Below are 23,404 nucleotides of genomic sequence, written 5' to 3'. Positions count from 1 at the left end.
CGTGGTCGCCAGGACAAGCCGGACGACATGTTACCCTAAATTGATATCAGTGCGCCCCTTTTGCCGATAACGTATTAATATTGATTCCCATAATTATCCCAGAACGCGCACCGCGTCCCCGATAAAGTGCCCCGGCGCCGATCGCGCCATTGTGTGAACAAATAATACAAAGTGAATGTGCGACAGCTAAATCTAAGACTCCTTTGAGTGCAATTAATGATGTATTCCTAACCTGTCTGGAACTTAATGTAATTAAATGTCCCTGCGCAGGGAAATTGTCAAATCAAAAATATGTGTTTTATATAATTAAACCCCGCGATGTCACGCATCTCCCAATCAAAATAATACTGAAGAAGATTCAACCACCGACATACAAGTGAGTGCCTCCCTATCATTCTTCCCGGTATTAATATGTACCTACATATTATACATATTCGGCGTAAAAACCTCAAAAATGATAATCATGCACGACTATTGCCACTCGATTACTAATAAATGGTAGGTAGGTACCTACCTATCATACATTTTTTTCACTTAATGTGACCTGTATGGGCATTGGTTAATAATAATCGCTGGCAAGCTATATTATTTCGTCTAGGTATCTTATAGGTTTAAAATGCTTGGGTGACTAGGTACAATGAAAAAATGGCGTTGCGAAAACCTTTATAACATTTTGTAGTCTTGGGACATCTCTCAACAGCAGCCTCAAAATGATTGATTCCTTGCTATAATTAGAAGAGAGGCGATCTTCCTGTTTTTTTATCTTCACAGAATTATTAAACTCATTATTTCGTTCTTCCAGTCAGCTTTGAACGTAATATTAGATTGATTAAGGGCATTAAGGCGAGATATAGGTACCTACCTAGGTACCTAACTTGCCGACAACACCAAGTTGAGTCTTTATTTTAATTGAAGCTTTTCAGCGATTAGGAATGCAGTATATGTATGAATAGAATAGTTACCTAAATTATAATAATACTTATATTATAAGTACCCACATATAATTAGATTTTTTACGGCGTATTGAAAACCTGTGTTATTAAAAATCTATAAACCTTATAGAGATAGGTACCTATCTTCTTCTTATTGTGCCATCCCCTAGCGGAGGTCGACCACCATCAAGGCGATCTTATCTTTGTCGTATGCTACCTGGAACAGTTCGGTGGAGCTGCACTCGTACCAATCACGGAGGTTATTAAGCCACGAAATGCGGCGCCGTCCTCTGCTACGCTTCCCATTGATCTTTCCTTGAATGACAAGTTGGTGAATGCTGTATATGTGTCCTCTCATAATGTGGTCGAGGTATTGTAGTTTCCTGGTTTTGATACTACGTAGAATTTCTCGGTCCTTCCCCTTTCGATTGAGAACTTCAACATTTGTCACCCGGTCAGTCCAAGGAATTTTGAGGATGCGTCTATACAGCCACATCTCGAAAGCTTTAAGTCTCCGTGACATCTCTTGGTTTAGCGTCCATACTTCCATGCCATAGAAAAGAATTGAGAGCACATAACAACGTACCATACGCAGTCTCAGACCTAGGTTAAGATCTCGATTGCTAAGGAGGCGTCTCATTTTGAGAAAGGCGCTCCTTGCGATCTCAATTGTAATTTTTATTTCCTGAGACTGGTCCCATTTCTCATTGACCCATAATATCGTTGTTAGGCAAAAAATACAGCAAATCATTAATAGGTAATTAATAATTATTATGCTGTGTTATAATATGAATCATTATTTTTTACTGTTTATGTGTTAGCAGATCTAAAAAACTATAACGAAGTGATCGTATACTATTTTAAGCCTTTAACTTCCAAGTCGTATTTCTGATATAAATTTTATAAGCCCCACATGCCTATACGCTGAAATGATTCATTATTTTTCTATGTTACTTAGAGAAGCTTCATACATCGATTGGCGTAGGCCGTAGCGTATCGTTATACCGTACAATAGACAAAGGGTTAAGTTGACGATTATTCGTTATATGAAAATATAATATATTATGAATTTTGCAGCAATGTGAAAATAGATTACGGCAAAGCAATAATTCCTTACGGGGCATCCCAAGTTTTCTAATGCAGCTCGAAGACGGTGAATTCCCATAACACGGGTAAGTACAGCGCAATTATTTTTTACTCTAGTAGCTTAAAATGTAATGACGTCATTCTTTAGTTCATCGTACGTGCCTGGTCATGCGACTTCGAAACATTTTGATTTTTGATAATAGTGTAAAGATAAACCATCACTTATTTTATAATAATGTAGTGTTTTGAATGTATAGTTTCGTTATAATTATTACATTGAACTAGCTAAAGTTTTGTGATGTGATTTTACTTCATTTTATGACATGTGACGTAACCAATGTCGTTTGCCTAATCTAAATTGTTTTTAGGTGATCGAAGTTGGATCCTGAACAATTATTACCTACCGCATGAGATGAAAAAAAATACTCAGTATTCTTCGCCTAGAGAGATCCCACTTATCATCTGGGTCAATGTCAATGTTGGCGTAAGTAGTAAGTACTTATAAGATTTTACGCATGGAATGTAATGAAGTTAGAATGTCACCATCAATTTCCTAGGGTAAACAGTCTATTGTAGAAAAAAAAACTATCAATTATAATCTGGATGGCGAACCCTTTTGAGTAGGTATATTAATATTTTACTAAATAACTACATGAATGGGCATTTTCGCCAAAGTTTGTACATTGCGTTTTTGGCATGTCCCATGACTTTGATTGATTTTTTCATAGTTATTATATTATAAAATGTTGGAAAGTTATGTACTTTTAACATGCAAATTTATTAATTTACTCTATTCAATCAGTTAAATACAACTATCTGACCTGTATATATTTTTAATTGATTATTTAGATCGAAAGGTAGTGCGTTTTTACCATGTCCCACCCATAAATTCAAATAAACAAAGTCTGATTTCGTCATTAATTTTGAGTGTGTAAAATTAAATTCGTAGTGTTTTCAACAGCTTACATTATATATTTTTGGAAAATATATAGTTTTTTCGTAAATTTGTACCAATATTGAAAAAAAATCACGTTTAAAGTGTGTCCCAGGATATTTGAAAAAGTGGAACTCCACATTCCGTTACCACGATTTTAGCATGAAGGCGAAAAATTTTCACTATAAATATGTTTTTTTTTAATGTAGCAACATTTTTGTATAACACTGATCGCCATGTACACTTTAAATTGTTGGTGTGTGTCGGTATCGCTATCGGAACAGGTTGCTTTCTGGGTTGGTCATTTAAGAAGTTCCACTACTGTTACCACGATTTATAAGGTAAGAAAACACATATTTCTATTTCACATACTACACATATGGAGCTTATCTTTCATACTACAGATATAATAAAACATATCGCAGGTTTAACAATAAAACTAAGCTAAATTTTGGCTTCAAACACTTCTGAAACAGAATCCGTTACTTCCACTCCGAAACTATATTGGTGGTAACGTATATGTGGAATGTAAAAGTAACGAAATGGCATGCATAAAGTTGGGTTTACAGTGTGTGTTTAGTTCTTCATAGATTATAAAAAAAATTATTTTGTCTGTTCGTATGAAAAACAAAAATATTTTCATTAAAAAATATAAAAAATAACCTGACTATAATATAATAATATAATAAAGATTAAAAAAGTATGTGATATGTCTGAATACGCAAAAATAGCGCACATAAAAGTATGGAGATAAAAAAAAACAACAGAAGGAAAAGAAAAAACACCAGACTGAAATAATTGCGAGACAGGCACTGGCTCTGTCATACTCTTTCTGTTATACGCCACCAAAATTTTAAAACTTCTCCATACATTTTAGGCATAGAAATTTATAAAAATGTATGAAAAAGTATTTTTTTGTCACGTTTAACAGAAATGTGTACTCGATTAGATTTAATACCTAGAACTGTAGGTATTCACGAAATGTCAGAAAAGTACGTCTTGATTACAATCAACCTGTATAGCTACATTTTATGTTGATGAATACAATTAAATTTCAAGACAACATAAAGTCGAACTTGGTTATTACGAGGAAGATGGGACCGACTGAATTTGCTTGTTATAAGCGTTACTCGTTATATCAGAGAATAGGTATTTTTAAATGAGCATGTCACATTACACAAAAAGCCGAAAATAAAAAATTTGGAAACCATCGTAAAAATCCCCGAAACGAGCATGGCATTCATAAACTACAAAAGAAGTTGTTTATTGTAATTAACGCTGGTAGGTACCTACGGACTTCACAAACCTTGGATTTTTCAACCATATGCGTGGATACTTTTTTATTATTGTCGGTGAAACACCAATAAGGTAGGTACTTAGACACTTTACTAGTGTCATAAACGTAATCCGACCCCGGCGGCATCCTGTCCAATCGGATTTTATTGCTTAGGGTCGAAATGTTTTAAAACGGTCGACACATTAACAGTATTTTAGCTCGGTATATCCGATAAGTTGCTCGTTATAACAGTGAAAGAATTAAATGTATGGCGAAAATCATAAACCAATTGTCAACAAATGTTTCGTTATTACATCCGAGATCTCGCTATGTCAGAGATCGTAATAACCGAGTTTGACTATAATTATTTTCGTAAAAGTTATATACTCCGTGCCGCGCTAGGAACTCGCGTCTGAATCCCTTGCTGATTTTTTTTTTCATATATTGTTAATTTGCTTAAAAATATTTTTTATCTGAGTTACAAATAATATAAATGCCAAATAAAGTTATGGTAATGTATAGTGTGTCAAAATTATTACCTACCTTATTTTACAAGTATTGTGAAATTTATTATAAAATATGTCTATTTTAGTGATTAAGTTTGATTTGTTTTGTTATTTTGACGCACGTTGAATATTTATCTGTCTATCAAAAAATTCAAATAAATTTCATAAAACAAAAATTTGTTTTTATGGTAACATGTAACTTAAGCTTTACAAATTACACTCCGTTACCATTTCGTTCCATTCCGAAAATGTCCCCAAAAAAGTTGAACGTTAACTATTTTTCATTTGATTATTAAATAACGAAACTTATTTATTTTTCCAATAAAATTTAGTAAAAGTGATTATTGTCTTTAAAAAAATAGCAGAACGAACATTGATTGGTTTTTTCAAATACTAAAGGAAAAATGCTCTGCCATTATAGACATAGGGTAACGGAGGGGAACGAAATGTGCCCAAGAATTAAAATTCAATAATATTTTTTGACTATTTGTAGTTTTATTTTGAAGTGTATGGTTTTTTTAATCTAATAGAGCTCTTTTAAGTGATAAAAAGTGTTTCATTCATGTTTTAAAAGCTAAGTTTCGTAGTCACGGAACGGAAACTTATTATGCCCAATTTCATAATAAAAATGATATAAATATTGTATTAATCAATATTTTGCTGAAAAATTGCTATCACCAATTCAGCAATAGAACAAGGAATCTGCTAGCTATATAAAAATGGTTAATTTGAGTGAAAAAATAATATTACCCAAATTTCAAACATGTACAAACTTTGGCGAAAATGCCCGAATACTTTTTTAATCAATTTTTATGGGTAAAGATTACTCTCTGGTGTTTGCTTTTCTCCATCGCCAACCACCACGTCTCGACACACATAGTCGAGCGTATACCATGGTGTACCGAACATTGGGCGTTTTTCATAGCTGTGCTAAGAGTGACACCTGTAGAATCTTCCCGATATCTCGATTGGCGTGCAAGAATGCATGATTTCTAATCCAATTTAATCTATTATGGTCATGCCTCAATGAAAAAAGACCTTGCTATTCATATGGCGTTTCAAACTTTTTGAAAGAAATAGTGCCCCATAGAAACCAAGTTACAATAACCGAGCCGGTATTAAAACTTACTCGTTTGTATACATTGATATAAGTACCATGATAATACACCGTTTCATACAAAATCACGATATTAAAGTGGGCAAGTTTTGCAGAATAGGTCAAAGACATCTTTCAAAAATCTCGAATAATCCTTTTTTTGCAATGTGGGTAAAGTTAATATTTAACTACTTGCTACAATATAATATAATATATATATTAGCGTTTCGGAAAGAAATGTACAACAATAACCCTTATTGCGATGTAGGCAGGGTTAATTTTTCAACCACATTTATCCACATTTTTATGTCCAGAGAGAATGATATTTGAATGAATGGATGGGACCTGTCGGATCTTGATTTCTATTAGCATCGTTTGCGAGGGTCCTTTCAATTTTTCAAATTGCGTATTTTCATATAAATGTTTGTATTCTATACAGGTGCCGTACGTAAACAAAAAGAACTGATGACTTCATTAAAATCTTGGATGCGGGCCACACCGCGGCCAACATCGATTATTCTAACTCGGAGAAAGATCAGATGCGGTGCCTGGACATGCTCGCCACATACTGCGTGCAGGAAGCTAACCATGAAAAGAATATAAACATGAAACGGGATCTGTTCACCAAAGCCGCAAACCTATACACCACTGCCGACAAAATCATCATGTATGATCATGTAAGACGATACCTACCCACTTTCATTACCTATTTTATTCAACCTAGTCAAATTTTGTTCAAATTTCTTTATATATAATAATATGAAGTGAATACCATAAAAGCTCCATTTTTACCTATGCTGAGCATGTGGGCCGTTAAGTCTGTAAAGAAAACATGAAGAAATTATATGAACCTATAATTATGTCTGATTAATAAAATTACATACTTAATGTAAATATTATGATATAAATTTCATATATCACATGAGTATGAAATGAAATTTATGACGAAAAGAATAAAATCCTTTCTACATAAATTTTAAAAAGATCTCATTGCTCCATCTATCTAGTAATCATAATAGTAATTCAAGAACCTTGTCTATCCGCTTAATTCAGCAGGGTGAAAATTTTTCTCAGTTCAGTTCATTCAGTTGTCTTGTAATTTGTTTTCAGGGTTACAATCCAAGTCCAATAACAACACAGAGAATCGGGGGTTGCGTGCGGAGAACTGTTACTAACTTGCACGAGAAACCGCGACCAGGCTACGCAGTTTGCACTTTCTGCATTTGTCCTGCCGCACTTTGGCCTCGAGCAGATGTATATCATTTTATCGAGGGGATTCAGAGAATGTATGTATATTTTATATCATATTTGTATAGGCGTACAGTTAAAAATATATTTTTTACTGGCCCTACAATCCGATGTGGATCTCGGCTGCCTCATGAAGAGGTCTCATAACAGATATTTTTTACAAGAAATATAATTGATCGTTTGCTCAACCTATTGGGTCCACAGCTTAACAGTTGATATTCCTAAATAATACACGTGATTTAAGAATGTAACAGTCTTCATTGAAAATAGTCAACTTGGAACAGCCTCAGTAAAATACCCATTCGAAAAATCTTGGATCTTCTCAAGCTGACTCAGCTGGCATGCGATAAATCTAGGGTTGATTCCCATGTCATGTTCTAACATTTTTATCAATTAGGTTTGTTTCTGAACCTGTTTCGAGTTATGTATGGAAGATTGATGAATGTTTCATTGTTAAATCTTGTGTAACATCTTGAAGAATCTATAATTTAATTTAAACTACGAGGGTGGGTCAATAAGTCCTTAGAAAAGCCGACAGGTGGCGCGACTAGTACTGCAAGCGGTTTGTTTTCATGCAGCGGCACTACCGATTCAGTATGCTGCGAAGTTTCAATCAGATTGGTCGGGTTGTTGTGTGTTTCTCGTACATTTAAAAAAAAATTTGCTTGTGGAAAATGGAAAAATGGAAAATGGAGAAAATTGAGTTTAGAGTTGTTATTAAACATTTTAATATAAAAGGGTTAACAGCAAAGGAAATAAAAAATGAGTTGGATTTAGTTCACGGCATATCTGCTCCTTCACTTGCAACTATTTATAACTGGTTAAATGAATTTAAACGTGGTCGTACATCAACAAAGGATGAACCACGCTCAGGACGTCCTGTAGAGGTGACTACACCAGAAATGATCAATAAAATCCACGATATGGTGTTAAGTGACCGAAGATTAAAGTTGAGTGAGATAATTGAGGTTACAGGGATCTCAAAAGGTAGCGTCATTTCTATTTTACATGACAAATTGGGCATGAAAAATATTTCTGCAAGATGGGTGCCGCGTTTGCTCACAGTCGACAATAAACGCAGTAAGGTGGTGGCCTCTAAAGCCCTGTTGTCGCTCATGCAACGCAATCCGGATGAATTTTTTCGTCGCTTTGTGACTGCAGATGAAACATGGATACACCACTATACTCCCGAGACGAAAGAACAGTCAAAGCAGTGGATTGCGAAGGCAAACCATGTCCAAAGAAGGCGAAAACCGTAAAATCAGCTGGTAAGGTTATGGCTACTGTATTTTGGGATGCACGTGAAATTATTTTCGTTGACTATTTGGAAAAAGGAAAAACAATAACAGGGGATTATTATGCATCTTTATTGGACCAGCTAAAAAATAAAATTGAAGAAAAACGGCCTCATTTAAACAGGAAAAAAATCCTCTTTCATCAGGACAATGCCCGTGTTCACACATGTTTACGATCAATGGCTAAAATTGAAGAATTGAAGTTCGAATTGGTCGACCACCCACCGTATTCGCCAGATTTAGCCCCCAGTGACTTTTTCCTTTTCCCAAACTTAAAAAAATGGCTAAGTGGACAACGTTTTTTTTCAAATGAAGAAGTCATCAATCGGACAAATGCTTATTTTGAGGACCTTCCGAAAACTTATTTTTCTGACGGTTTAAAAAAAATTGAGAAACGTCTAACCAAGTGTATTGAGCTCCAAGGAGATTATGTTGAGAAATAAAAAAAAAATACAAAAATCAAAACTGTTTTAATGCTTTTTTCTAAGGAATTATTGACCCACCCTCGTATTAAAAAGTACTTGTATGTCAGTACGAAAATTCGAAGAGATCCTTATGCTATCTATGAATCAAAATTTGTATATAATAGAATATGACCTGGTATTCACCACTTAAGAAAATTGCTTTACAATAATTGTTTTGTTCACCCATACGCACTTCTGACAGGCCGCTGCGGCTAGCCGGCATACAAAAAACGATATGCGGCTAGCCGCGAAGCGGCCTGCCGCAAGTGCGTATGGGCACTAAGCTTTTTATCAAGTCATCATCATCAGCCGGGGTCGATCTACAGTTGGATGAAGGCCTCCCTTAGCTTCCTCCATTTTTCTCGGTCCATAATTCTTTACTGCCACATACATCCTTCTTCTTGGTCGTTCACTCATGGCTGAGGATCGTGACCACTTTTTAATTTTGCCATCCAACTTTATTGCCGAGTTTTTTCTTATTTTTTTATCAAGTATGAGGACTGAAATTTATGTTCTCGTCTATATTATTATAATGTTGTAATTATTATTGTTAATACTGTATGGTGGGCGAATTTAAATAATTCATGCAAAGCCAATGTATAAATATATTAAGTTGTTTTATTGTATTCAACAATTATTCCTTCACTGGGCCTCCCAATGTTTCAAAAATGTCATAAAGGCTCAACCAAAGAACTACGAGATAATAAAAATTCTTGGATCACTATACGCTAAATCTACCTTTCAATCTTAACGAGATGTAGCTCGTGCACATCTCAAGAAAGTCACTGATCAATTCCCAGATGACATCGAAGCTTGGATTTAATTAGAGCAGTCTGATTTGCAGTTATATCATCCCATTTTTTATTAATATACAAGACATAAACTTTCATTTTTAAAGATATAATAATTATGTATAACCATCTTAGTCATTTTGTCATCTGTCTTTGTTTCATCGTTGATACTAGATAGATCAATATACACTTCAGAGAAGAGGTGTTTATTATCTGCATTGTGAAACTTGTAAAACAGTTTAGAGATTCACACAATTCACCAAGCACGTCTTTATAGCGAGCAGCAGCCATATTGTAGATCCAATTCATGGTCCGAAATATGTGTCTATATGACAAGGGTGATCGACTAAATCTCATGGAGCAATTTGGGATAAAAAAAGTGTATTCCAAAAAAGTCTATGCGGATGTTAATCTGTAAAAGACTTGTTTTCGCAGGGTTTAATTGAATTTTAAAAACTAACCCAACACCATCTGTAAGTTGTCTTATTTCAATGAAAAAAATATGCATGACTGACAAAGTTTAATGTGCACTATTTATGGCAGTTCTTAACAGCCTACCTCCACCCTTCACCACTGCTATCTATGCCCCAAGGCTTTCTATGCAATGTGCTGCTCACCCATCTAATGGTCAAACAAGCAATGAAATGTAAAAACAATAAATTGTTGACTACGTAGTATACGTTTATACAGCATATACTTTAAGTAATATTCTGTTTATTTCTGTACACGCTTGCTTAATCTTATCAATGCTTTTTTGTTTGCAGTATGAGAATTGTTTGAACAAATTCCACGCTCACCATAATGTGGATGATTTGATTTACATGGCCCGAGCTGTGTCGTATGCGAATCGACTCCAGGAAGCCAATATAGCTTTGCTACGAGCCAGACGAGTTGGGCCTTGTAACGGCTCTCTACTCTACACCATGATGCTCATCCTGAGAAGAATGTCCGCCCACGTTTTGATTGGTCACAGAAGTTTATTACTTTCAATACTTACCTATGTAACTACCTACCCACAGAAAATTGATTAATTTTTGTATCATAAATTTCATGATTTTTCCTTTATAACATTGATGATTTATTGTAATACATTTAGACCAAGCAAAGAAATTACACGTTACACCTCCTTACATTTTTAAGTTTAAGTCGACCACCCAGTTAAGTACCTCTTGGATTGATGATTGTTAATAGAAAGGTAGTTTAAAGTATTTTAATAAATAATTGATGTTTTATGATAAATGTTGAATTTCATTTTTTCACCCTTTCCTTTGCTCAGCTGTTATAAAATATTATTATATTCGCAGAGAGCATAATATTCATAGACTATAGATACATCTAGACGCCACCCGTTGCATTGCTAAATGAAGCTGCGTGCCATGCGTTTGGTTTGTGGGTGAGCGAACGCATTCGTCTACAAATGTTCGAGACCATAGACCATTTCGGTAGTGCTCGCACTAGACGCTCAGAATTAAAATATAATTTTCTATAATAATATACAAATAAATTATCACGAACATGTATCAACTTACCTATGAAGCGTAATACCATCTTTTTGCTTATCAGTACGGCTACCATATTTTAATACAACACATAAAACCATCTTTCCTGCTTAAATAACTAAAAATATTTACCAATGACTATGTTTAACACAAAAAATAGCAATTTAGCAACACGAGCTACGACGCTACGTGAAGCGATTTACCACAATTTGTCGGCGATACTTTTGGAAACTAACTCAAACATATGTAGACCTTTTATCGTGTCGCAGAGATTATAAGGGTGCCGAATACTTTCCCACTCGCACTCATGCATCGTTTTTGTTCAGGCCTTGATAATATTACTAATTGCACTTTTGGAGGAGTCCACACTGCTCTAAAGGGATCTTATAGAATATACTATATCACAATATTTGTGAGGGTGACATTCTTTATGAACATAAAACACAATTTTAAAACATATCTGCTCGATTAATGGAACCGCTGGAAGCTGAGTCCCATTGTATTCTTACCAAGCCGCAAAGGTCAATAATACTAGCATAATTTGTAAAAAGCTTCAGTCACATTACGGCTAGTTATGCCGTAATTGGATATAATACTGGTGACTAAATTGGTAAAGCGCATCGGCCAGAATTCAATGTATACAGGTTCGAATTCTGTCAGGTGTCATATTTTTTTAAGTACCAATGTTTCTGAGGTGTTTTCAAACAGTGCAAGTAGGTAGGTGTATTGTTCTTGTCGGTTTATAGGAAGCCAGCGGCAAACAAATTTTGAAAATAGCTGATATACCTACTGGATTATTTGTTAGGTTAGGTTTTCATTTTTGTATTCATGAATTTTGCCAAAATCAGCAATAAAAATTGGCGCGGTTCCCGCCTGGCTTTCTGTAAACTGACTTGCACCGGTATGTAAATCAGTGCCCCGCAACCTTTTCTCCACGACACACCACAGGTCTTCACAGAAGACAGTGACACACCGCATGTTAAACAATTTATACACCAAAACATGGACCCCACATCCTGAAGGGGGACCCCAGACTAGGATATTTGCCCCCCCTACCTATCGCTAAGGTTAAAGACAGTGTGATACCCTAAAATAGAGTTTTTAAAATGGTGTTTGAGGTAAAATTAATGGTATTGAATGTTTGTATTTATTAATACATCCACTTGAATTATGGTTAGTTGTCTGGTTAAGAATATTTGTTTGTCGAATATTGACACAATAATAATAAATAATTATTGTAACCTACAATCGAATGTTTTAAATTATTAATACCAGCGTAGTAAAATAGCGCTGCAGTCAATTATTTTTAATATGTGAGCAAATTTGTAATTTGTGTTTATCTTACTCCTTGTCGGAAATCCAAGAATATTCTTTTTTAACCGAAATCCAGAAAATAGCCAATGGAACATCTGCAAAATTTAGTTTTTAGAGTCCCATCGTTTCTCAATTCAACTTCAACGAAAGCGCTTCTATAGAATTTTCGGCATTGGTTGCGAAAGGGTTTCGAATCCAGTCGTATTGATTGTATGAATGTAATGATGAAATTTCTTTTGCTGCAAAGTTAATTGTTTTTGAGACGGATCCAAAATTAATTGCTTGTTTTTAATGGTGGTCTGGTAGGTCCTTTGATACATTTGTAGAGATCCTTGTCTTAACTCCTAGTTTATCAGAGCACGTCAATATATTATTTTCATTCTGACTTTGCATTGTTTTATTAAGTTCATGCAGGTGCTAAAATATATTACCGAACATATATTTTTATATGTACGCAAATTTGGTTATTAAGTAATTATCGTATAATATACAAAATTATTTGTTTTTTTGCAAGCAATGCACCGCGACACACCTACCGTCTAGCGGCGCACCGGTGTGCTATAGAGCTACAAGTCTCATGACAGTGTTAAACAGAGTATGATTCTCTCAGTTCAGATGGCATCCTAGTTATTTTCAAGGAGCGTATGTGGCATAGGTGCTGGTGCATTATGGCTCATCCATCAATATTGACCACGGCACTGGGTGTGTAGAAAATGATGGGTATTAGGAAATGAAAAATTTATCGACGTTATCGTGACATTGTTACCATAGAATACTTCAATGTAGTTACTAGGTGCTGGGAAAATTCTAGGGAGAACAATAATTATCCACTATAACTGCTTAAGCAGGGATGTGGTAAATAGACGGATAAACTTGTATTAAATAGTATTTCCAGTACCCTAAACCTGAAAGGCGCATCACATGTGACAGAAGATTTTGACGTATGATAGGCAACGACAACAAACTTAGTATACATATAATCATAGACAATATATGACAAAATACAAATATTTAATAACTATTAATTATACATGATTCATACGCTGTCAATCGAAACGATAAGGTGGATAATAACTACTTATAATTTTGTTTATTGGTTGTCTTATTATTAAACGTACTTATAATTGGGATTTTTAAAGTAACTAGCGTTGGATATAAAGCTTGCTCGTCATAAATTAATGCATAACGAAACATTTATGAACGCTAGTGGTCTAAAGATACAGTGAAAGCCATCAATAATTTGTAAGATAAATAACAATAAATAGTATAATATTATTATATTGTGACATTGGAGTGATGAAAACAGTTTTTGGTGACAGCTATAACTGTTGCGAATGGCTTTGCAAAGTATATTTTGACGACGCACCAATAAAAATATATACAGGTGCTTTCCAAATTGTAGCACGAAGATGTTGATTATCATCAATTAGTATAAATGGAAAACAGGTAGATAGGAGCCGTATTGGCTGTTTTGCGAAACTCTTTTGACCAGACCATCCATGCGGATGCGGTTGTTTTTGTTCGGGATATTTTGACAGGGTACTTAGTGAAAATGGAAAAATGCGAATTTTTCGCGTAATTTACATGGAAAAACAATAAAAAATATATGAAAAATCATATAATTAAATTACTCAAAGGTATGCATTTAAAAAATGTGGAAAAAAAATGTTTGGTGTTAAAACTTGACGGCCACTCAAAATTAATTTTCTAGGTTAATATAAAAGATAAAAATTTGAAAAATCGTGTTAAAATTTTACATAAATATACATAATTGTATGCACTTAACAAAAAAATTTTAAAGCAAATTTATTTGTACAAGTATCAAGTCACTGAATTTAGAGAACTAATATCTCTCACGATATAATCTCTAAAACAAAAAAAGCACGTGCACAAACGTAAGCTAATAATAGTCAAATTGATGACCTAATAAAAAATTAAAAAAGTTTGTTAGATGGTTCTACTTAACGTTCATCAAATATTTCATATCGAATAACTCACGCACTATATGAGAAAAAAAATAAAAAAGTATGCAGGATTGCGCATTAGCTATGCGACAAGAGATTTTACTAAAAGAAATATTTTTAAACCCACGCAGTCAGGTTTTGCATAGAAACTTAAAAATTAAATAGCGCGCTGAATACAGATGAAAAGACAAAAAAGAATCGTGCACTAACGTTAACTACCAACGCACTAGTGCTTACAATTTAAATTTTGAAAAAAATATAAGTTTAGTGACACAAGTATCCAGCATTTAGCTGGGTCACCCAAATTGAAATGCGAATAACCCCCTTAATGTGCGTGCACAAACGAAATAAACGCGTGCACAAACGTGCACTAACGATGCACAAACGAATGCACTCAAAAAAAGTTGAAATTTCAACATTGGGTGACCCAACGTTTAGCTGGAACACCCAATTTAAAATTGGAATTTTTCGGTTATTATAGGTGCACAAACGAAAAAAAATCGTGCACAAACGTGCACTAACGATGCACAAACAAATGCACACAAAAAAAGTTGGAGTTTTAACATTGGTTGATCCAGGTAAATGGACCTCAAATGGATGTAAGTATTTTATTATTAAAAACACAAAAAACACAATAATATTATGAAAAATTATACACACATCTTTATTGAATTCAATCAATTATTATTGAATTGTGTCACCGTGTCAAGACTTGGCCGTGACACTTAATGTAATGTATCTATTATAAATATTATTAGTTTCGACGGAAAACACTTCTAAGTATTGTGGCAACACTTTTCTAACATTACCCTGAAAGTATCCTGGCTATCGCGCGCGTTGTTCCTGCCATATTTACACTTAACATGGATGTAAAGCAAGAATGTAATGGAGAACACTCCGATATCGAAGGGAAGTCTTTTTCTGACACGCTGACTAGCTATCCAAACAACCCGGACCCTCGCTTTCATGTAACGCAAGAGAATGCGGACGCTTCAAGTTGCAATTTCGAGGTTAGTTTTTGGAAACTAAATTCCTTTACAATCAATAATTTAAATTGAGAATAAGAATGATTAGTTTGATATTGTAAACTGTGGTTTTTTTACATACTATGTAGGAACATAAGTTGATATTAAACTTTGTTTAAAAAAAATACATGTTTATACAATTTGACAGCTATGATACATACATGTGATATAGGTTAGGTTATCTACCAATTCATATTAAATATAATTATTATACATCGTTGTACGGACGTTACATAAACTGGAATTGGTTTTATAGTGCTATATATGCTTTTAATAATGCTTTTTCCAGTACCATAAGGCGGACCTCTCCGATAAAACATTCGATAATCAACCAGCTGTCGTCAAGCGCGAGATTATTGAAGATATATCACACCCATTATATGATGAAGATCCTCAACAAGGTTGTTCGTATTCAGATTACAGGCCAATACATCAGGTACGTTCAATTGTAGGTAGGTATATGTGCCGTTTTCTTCCATTGATGCCGTCTTATATTAAAGGTTTGAATTTGTAATGCATCTTTGAATCTTGATTAGGAACCATTATATTATAAGTCGGTCAAACTTGTTTCCTTTATTGATTGCGGAGTAGATTCGAGCTATTGGCGATTGCTAAAACAGATATTTTGAGACAGTATTGAGTAGGTATATAAATCTTTTGTTAAATCACGGAAGTATATTTAAATATGATGATTTATACATCACATGCATTCGAATGTAAAGTAATAATTAATGCGATTATCTAAAATTGTGCTTAATTGTTTGGTGAATAAAATTAATCGCCCGTAAGTCCTTTTTATGTAGGAAATACAAGCCTATTGTCTATAAAAATAACTACTTGCAGCCATAAAATACCATAAACGGAAGCAATATCTACGTGAAATGAGGTGAGAATAGACCAATTCTATTGTCAACACTTTTTGTAACATTAATGTAAGCCTCAAATTTACTAAATTACCTACCATGCTGCATGACAACACAAATTTAGGCGTTCCAGCTAAACGGTTTGACAGGTCAAAACTGGCGTACTGCGCATGCGTTATAAATAAACCGGAATAGTTTTAGATTTAACGTTTAGTTCACTGTACCAGCAAACTTCAAACCATTTTCTGACCGTCAGAAGTGGTTTGGTTTGAAACGTCAACCACTTCTCACGATCTGTCAAAGTAATAACTGTCCAGACAGAACCTAACCTAAAAATGATAGTCATTTATTATATTCCGTACCTATGTCATATTCTCAACATAATATTGCGTTACCTATGAACATTATAATATTTTGAGGATTAAGAAAAATTGAGATTCTTATGCATTTATATATCGTGAGATGTTCATATTAATATTTTAGACATTTACACAGTAGGAGTTCAGTAGAATTAGGTCGGTTATTATAGCGTAGTAACCGATACCTATTATTAATTAGTAACCATATGCGAACAATACACCGATTTTGGTCGTATTGTCCCATGATTCCACCCTAATTTTCTATGCATAGAGTTCGATTCGATATCATCACTTTGGTATTTAGTGAGGGGTGGGGGTCGCTACTCGACCGATAAATTACAACAGAATGGATAGACTCGACTAAATGATTTTACTTAGGTACTCGACTCAATTTGTCTGTTCGTACACGTTTAGTTACTAAATTTCTCGCCACTCGACTAAACTACTCGCCTGATCCGAACCGGGCTTAAGGGTGTCTCCATGAGCGTAGCGACAAAATCAAACCTCATTGACGTGCCTATTAAATCGTGAAGACTCAACACCTGAAAGGCAATTTTTGAACAAATTGGTTCGCAAACAAGAAGCAAAACCCAACAGTATCTTCAAAGGAGGCATTGTGCTTCGAACGGTGTCCAATAATGGAACAAAAATACTGAATGCACATTTATGGTCGCGTAAGAGTTTGCATTTTATTTTTGTCTATGCTCACATGACAGCTAGTGTGAGTTGTCATTAGATTTTCCATCCTGGAAATGAATATATCTGCCAATGGTTTCGATAACCGGAATCGTTTCACAAAAGCCTCTTCTGTCATTTTGAATGGATCCGTCCGGTTACCAACTCTAACAACAAAATTTCAGCGTGAATCACTTCCATTTTGGATACGTGTAAAATAACCTAAAATGTGGTAATGACATTATCATATTATTTAATCAGTACTTATTAGTTATCGCTGAATTCTTAAAACGATTGATTGTTAAAGAACATGCTTACTTCAATATTTTACCTTATAATAGTGTTATTACAATATTCAGTACCCACGAGAATGTGAACGGAACTTCCGATGTATTTTACAATCCTGATAATAATATAATATGTACATATGTTTCTGTATAACAAAATAAATACATAATTGAAAATTTAAATACAAAACAACACTTCCAACGGTAATATGTAAAAGACAAAAAAAAAATAAAGAGCCCTTCAACATTTTTAATCTGTTTACCATCTGTCAAAATTAGCGCCTCAACCATCGAAGCTTATGAAGCTCAAAAGCCTCCACCACTTTCAGACGCGTTTGTCAAAATCTAATTAGAAATTAAATTTGTCATAAATTCTAATCACCTTCTCATACAATGACTTCGATACTGCTTCGTAAAAAATTGCTCTTCTAGGTGGTCATAGTCTAGAAACTTTACATTCTTTATGTCGTTTGATTTTTTATATTGTTAGTGTAAATGTTTTGATTGATTTATGTTTGTATTTTATTTCTTGACAGACTCCGCTCGTAAACCGCGACATGTATTGTATGATTGCACCTGATATCTTTGAGAGACAATCTGCACAGTTATTTGGTGAAATTGAAGTGCAAGAAATGGACATCAAAAAGGAAATAGCGCTTACTTCTGCGAAACAAGTCCGTCTAAGGTTACACAGAGCTTCATTTTTCGATAGAAATTTTGTTTGCAACGTGTGTTGTAAATTTTTTTCAACTGCGCACATTTTGAAGTACCATAAACGTATGCACGATGCGTCGCTGACTTTAGGTGAAGTGACTTTTCCATGCGCACAAGCCGTCGACAAAAGCAGTTACTTGTATGAAAAGTTTGATGCTTCAACGTTTGACAGTGGTTCACAGGTAACCCATATAATATATATGCTCATTTGATTATTGTTGTTAGGTATATAATGTATTGTAATATATTGTCATCTGATACGTATCTGTATACTATACTAAACTTATATATATATATATATATATATTGTAATACAAAATGTGTATCATCCAGCGGCAAAGGGTGTAAATAGGCTGCTAATATTCAACATAAATATGGTGCACACAAAACTTCATCGTTCGTATCTACGTATTTATTTTCATTGAACTAACACTAGAATAATAAACTGATAGTTTTTAAAATTTAACAAAATCCCTGTGAACCTAAGCCTCAATATGTTATTATATCATACAGAATTTTTGATATTTTATGGATGGAAGAATATTTTTTATTTATTTTGTTTTGGTATAGGCAAGGCTTAATGCATTTTAAAAAACTAACCCAGCCATCTGTAATATGTACTCTTAATTGAACTAAAACAAACAAGAATGACCGCAAGAGTGCACTATTTTGTCGGATTGCCCATAACATTGGAATGTCGTTCGGTGATTATACATTTACCTACCAAATTAAGTCATAATTTGGGGGCCACCGATGGAAGAAAGAGCTCTGGGAAACTCTTTCTGGCTAATCGTAATCATGATACTGTTACATAATATTAATAATGTTGTTATTTTCAGAAGCGTGAAAACGTTCTGATGAATATTAAGTATGAGAATAATGATGAGGGAGTTATCGTCAAAGAAGAATTTGTCGAGAATGCAATGCACCAAATTAATGATGAATTAACTCAACCTGGCTGCTCTTACCTACAATACAAGCCATTAGATGAGGTATGCTTAGTTGTTTTTTTAAGTCCGATGAAACTTTAAATTGTAAAAAAGATTATAAGTTAAATTAAATTTTTTTTTTTCGAAAAATCGACACCTTCATGGCATTAACATTTGAAAATGATTTCGGGCATGTGGCCTTAGTATTCTCAATCAAGCAAATTCTGGGCGCGGAATTTGGTCTACTTTTATTAAAGCACTGTCGGTCGTATAGTATGGGAAATGTAGGCTTCTAATACGTTAAATACTGCTGGTTTATCAGCTTATTCCAGTGACTTCACGAAGCCGCACACTAAGTAATCCAGAGATATAACATCGCACAACCCTGTATTCCAACTGACAGGTTCATTTCTTAAAATCAATCTATCGCCAAATCTTGATTTAAATAAGGCGATGGTTGCGGTGACTCTTTGGCACATCCTATTGAAATGACTGTTCTGCCGAAAGATTCCGTATTAAAACAAAATATAAATCATAGTTCGATAGGGATATCCATTGACCTTAACGTGGAGCTTTGGACCCATTTTTTAATAAATGTTCGACGATGCCACCAGCCTGTAAACCGCACCAAACGGTGCTTTTTTGTGGATCTAGGGAGTCTTCTAAAGTGGTCCTTTTCCGTGTGGGCAATTTTCCTTATTAACAAAGCCGTTAAGCAAAAATGAGCCTCATTGCTAAACGCAATTTTGCCCTAAAATGCAGTTATAAGCTGCGTAAATCGACAACAGCTTTTCTAAGTAAATTTGGATGTTTTATTAGCGTTGTTCTATTCATGAAGATTTGCCGTACTAGTTATACTAATCATTAGGTATGCTCACATACTGTTACTTAAGTATTTTTATTTAGCTACATATTTTTTCCGACTTATACGCAGCGTAAATGAAAACTCTGCACTTCTTGTTGGCATTGGTTTGTGTGTCTCTTATAATTATCTTAGGAGTTGAAGGCATCGATTGTTTGTTTTCCCAAGGTATAACACTAAAATGCCATTGGTAATGCCAATTGGGAGGGCAATAAGTTTTTACAACCAAATCACTTCAGATATTGACATATTTCACCTGGGTCAGGATGAGTATAAGTGAGTATTGTTTTATAAATTCTTAAAATAGGGTCTGCTAACTCATTTGGTGACTTCCTTGTTATTTTTTTTTAATGTCTAAACTAATCCATGCCATGTTGTAATTATAGCATATAATTTGTAATGTTCACCGTATTAAAAAAAAAAGATTTTGATCATAAATGTCAACGAGTGGCGCAGTGTAACGTATCGTTTTAACAGAAAAACACTTAACAAGCGACGTAATATCAGTGCTATATTAGAGAACATTAGAACATAAGTATATTTAATTGATATTTTATAGATAGTATTGCTTTGGATTTATTAATATTCCTATTCTTTTTGTAGATTTCTACCCATAAATGTTTTGCAGTACGCAAGAGTGAACCACTGGATATCGTTAAAAAAGATACGGTTGATAATGACCCGAGTAACAACAAAATAGCACATGCAATCAATAAAAACAGAAAAATGATGATGCAGCATTCGGAAATAACCATCGATGAACAGAACATCAAACATGAATTTCAGAAATTCTACTTGCCAAAGGAGGTTCGAATTAAGTTGGGAAGAGTTACATATTTTCCACGTAACTTTATTTGTAATAATTGTTGTGGAGTGTTTGAAACTGTAAAACATTTAAATAATCACTACGTTTCATGCATGAAGTCTAACCATCTTAAAACTGGTGAAAAACGTTATCAATGCGATGTGTGTTTTAAAAAAATTCTGCAAATTGGTAATTTAAAAAGACATAAAATGACACATACGGGTGAAAAACCACACAAATGCGATGTGTGTTTTAAAAAATTCATCGCAAAGGGTGAACTCAAAAACCATAAACTGATCCATACTGGTGAAAAACCACATCAATGCGATGTGTGTTATAAAAAATTTCTACGAATTAATCATTTAAAAACACATAAAATGACACATACAGGTGAAAAACCACATCAATGCGATGTGTGTTTTAAAAAGTTCATCACAAGTAGTGAACTCAAAACACATAAAATGACACATAGTGGTGAAAAACGACATCAATGCGATGTGTGTTTTAAAAAATTTCTGCAAATTAGATATTTAAGAACACATCAAATGACACATACGGGTGAAAAACCACATCAATGCGATGTGTGTTTTAAAAAATTTCTGTATATTTATCATTTAAAGGCACATCAAATGACACATACGGGTGAAAAACCTCACCAATGCGATGTATGTTTTAAAAAATTCTTCACAATTAGTGTACTCAAAAGACATAAAATTATGCATACCGATGAAAAAACACTGAATGCAATGTGAGTTTTTATAAAAATCTGCAAATATTCAACTCAAAAGACATTTAATAATTACACATTCTGGTGAAAAACCACGAACAATCTTTCACTTGCAGAAATCAATAATAATTAGATCAATAAACTCACTAAAACCTTAAGGTGATACATCAGTGAAACGGAAAATAATTTTCAACTATTGGCGCGTCGAAATTTTGAACTCGCTCGCATTCTGAAAGAGAACGTCTAGCTGGAAACACGTCACTTTGTTTCGTGATAACGACGGGCGTATTTCTTCTTAAATCGTGTAAAGATAACTAAAAACGTTACCCATTTACTTTTAAAAGAAAACATGTCAATGAATATATTATTATTGTTACTAATAGAACAATACACAGTACATAAAATGGACGTATGTTGGATTTATATGACAAATTATATTTAGTTTGGCTTGCGTCATTTGCACACGCGACCTGCAATCCGCGCATCGCCTAGCCACGATCTTTTTAGACCGTGCGTCAACTGAGATACAGCCTTAACCCCCCTCCATCACCTATGCCGAATTTTATTCATAAGACACCATGAAGAGCATCAGAAGTCGATATGCGGTTATACATATTACAGAATAACAAAATTGAGATAGATTTAAATAGAGATAAACTAGGTTCGCTTTCCATTGCCATGCATTCTATTACAAGCGCAATAGGTAGGTTCTCTAAAATAAATCACCAAGTTGTGTTTTTAAATATGTATATAGAGATATCTAGAAAAACCTATTTATCTCAACAATTCTAAATAAAATAACAAAACAGCTTGACAGGGCTGGAAATTACATTATCAACTTTTCTAGTATCCAAAAGAATAGTTATTAACCTACTATAAGTCCGATAAGAAGAAATTGGCGATAACAGGAAGTCTGTAGATGCATAAAGGAGACTTCTCAGTGACGTACCTGTCATGGCGGCAACGCGCGCACGGCATGCGTGTTTTAAATAATGTATCGACTCCTTCGACGCGACTCTTTTCTTTGCAATTCACTATAGTTTACTAATAATAATTGTAACTGCAGTCCTGATCGTTTTACACATATTTTTCATAACACCACGGGAGCGTGTCATGAAATAATAAATTTAAGGGCGTACCTCGTTTTATAACGAAATGCGAGCTGCACTGCACGGGATATTAAGTTCATGGTTTTAACTCGTGGACAAGAAGTTCTTGTTCGAGAACAGTTGCAAATTTGATCCTTGGTGATATATTTATAAAGTATTGAATTTCTATAGCAATAATTCCTACTCAGCTTGTAATATTTAGAATTATTTGTATGGTAAATGAAACTAATTAAAATAATAAATATACCTATTTAGATACAAAATCGTTTTTATTATTGTATTTTTCTGTGTTGATATTCGTTATGACCAACGATTGTGTTATGAAATTCTGTTGTCAAATGAGATATACATTATTCCATAGTGAAAATTTACCGTTTGACAGTACCTAGGTACCTAAGTTATCGATCATTTTTTGTGAAACCATCCATTTCCGTTGCCAATTTTATCATTTTAAAAGTTGTTAGCCAAGGCCTACTATACCTACGATAACATTCAATCATTGATACCAACCGTACTATAATTATAATACAACACTATAAATTTAATTACGCGAAATATTGATTCAGTAAACTGTTACATTTTGATTACAAATATATGTTTAAAAAAAGTTATTGAAACCAGCACATTTTCCATGTATATAAAGT

At 34.0% G+C, this 23,404-nt stretch overlaps 2 long non-coding RNA genes across 3 annotated transcripts; both read left to right on the top strand.

Moving 5' to 3' along the window:
* The first annotated feature begins 413 nt into the window (after window positions 1–413).
* On the top strand, window positions 414–10,867 carry LOC147077421 (uncharacterized). Of its 2 annotated transcripts, none has more exons than XR_015069457.1 (5): window positions 414–498; window positions 2,010–2,104; window positions 2,387–2,509; window positions 6,270–7,116; window positions 10,393–10,867. It is a non-coding gene; the product is annotated as an uncharacterized LOC147077421 (long non-coding RNA). The 2 variants fall into 2 exon arrangements; XR_015069458.1 differs by having other exon boundaries at window positions 414–502.
* Window positions 10,868–18,377: 7,510 nt separating this feature from the next.
* Window positions 18,378–21,926, top strand: LOC147077420 (uncharacterized). Its single transcript, XR_015069460.1, has 3 exons — window positions 18,378–18,510; window positions 19,168–19,320; window positions 20,723–21,926. It is a non-coding gene; the product is annotated as an uncharacterized LOC147077420 (long non-coding RNA).
* The last annotated feature ends 1,478 nt before the right edge of the window (window positions 21,927–23,404 follow it).

This window comes from Rhyacophila brunnea, unplaced genomic scaffold (genome assembly GCF_057557595.1).
Source record: "Rhyacophila brunnea isolate RB1 unplaced genomic scaffold, BYU_Rbru_1.0 scaffold_13, whole genome shotgun sequence".
Taxonomy (NCBI): Eukaryota; Metazoa; Arthropoda; class Insecta; order Trichoptera; family Rhyacophilidae; genus Rhyacophila; species Rhyacophila brunnea.
This window is presented reverse-complemented; position numbering and strand designations above follow the sequence as displayed.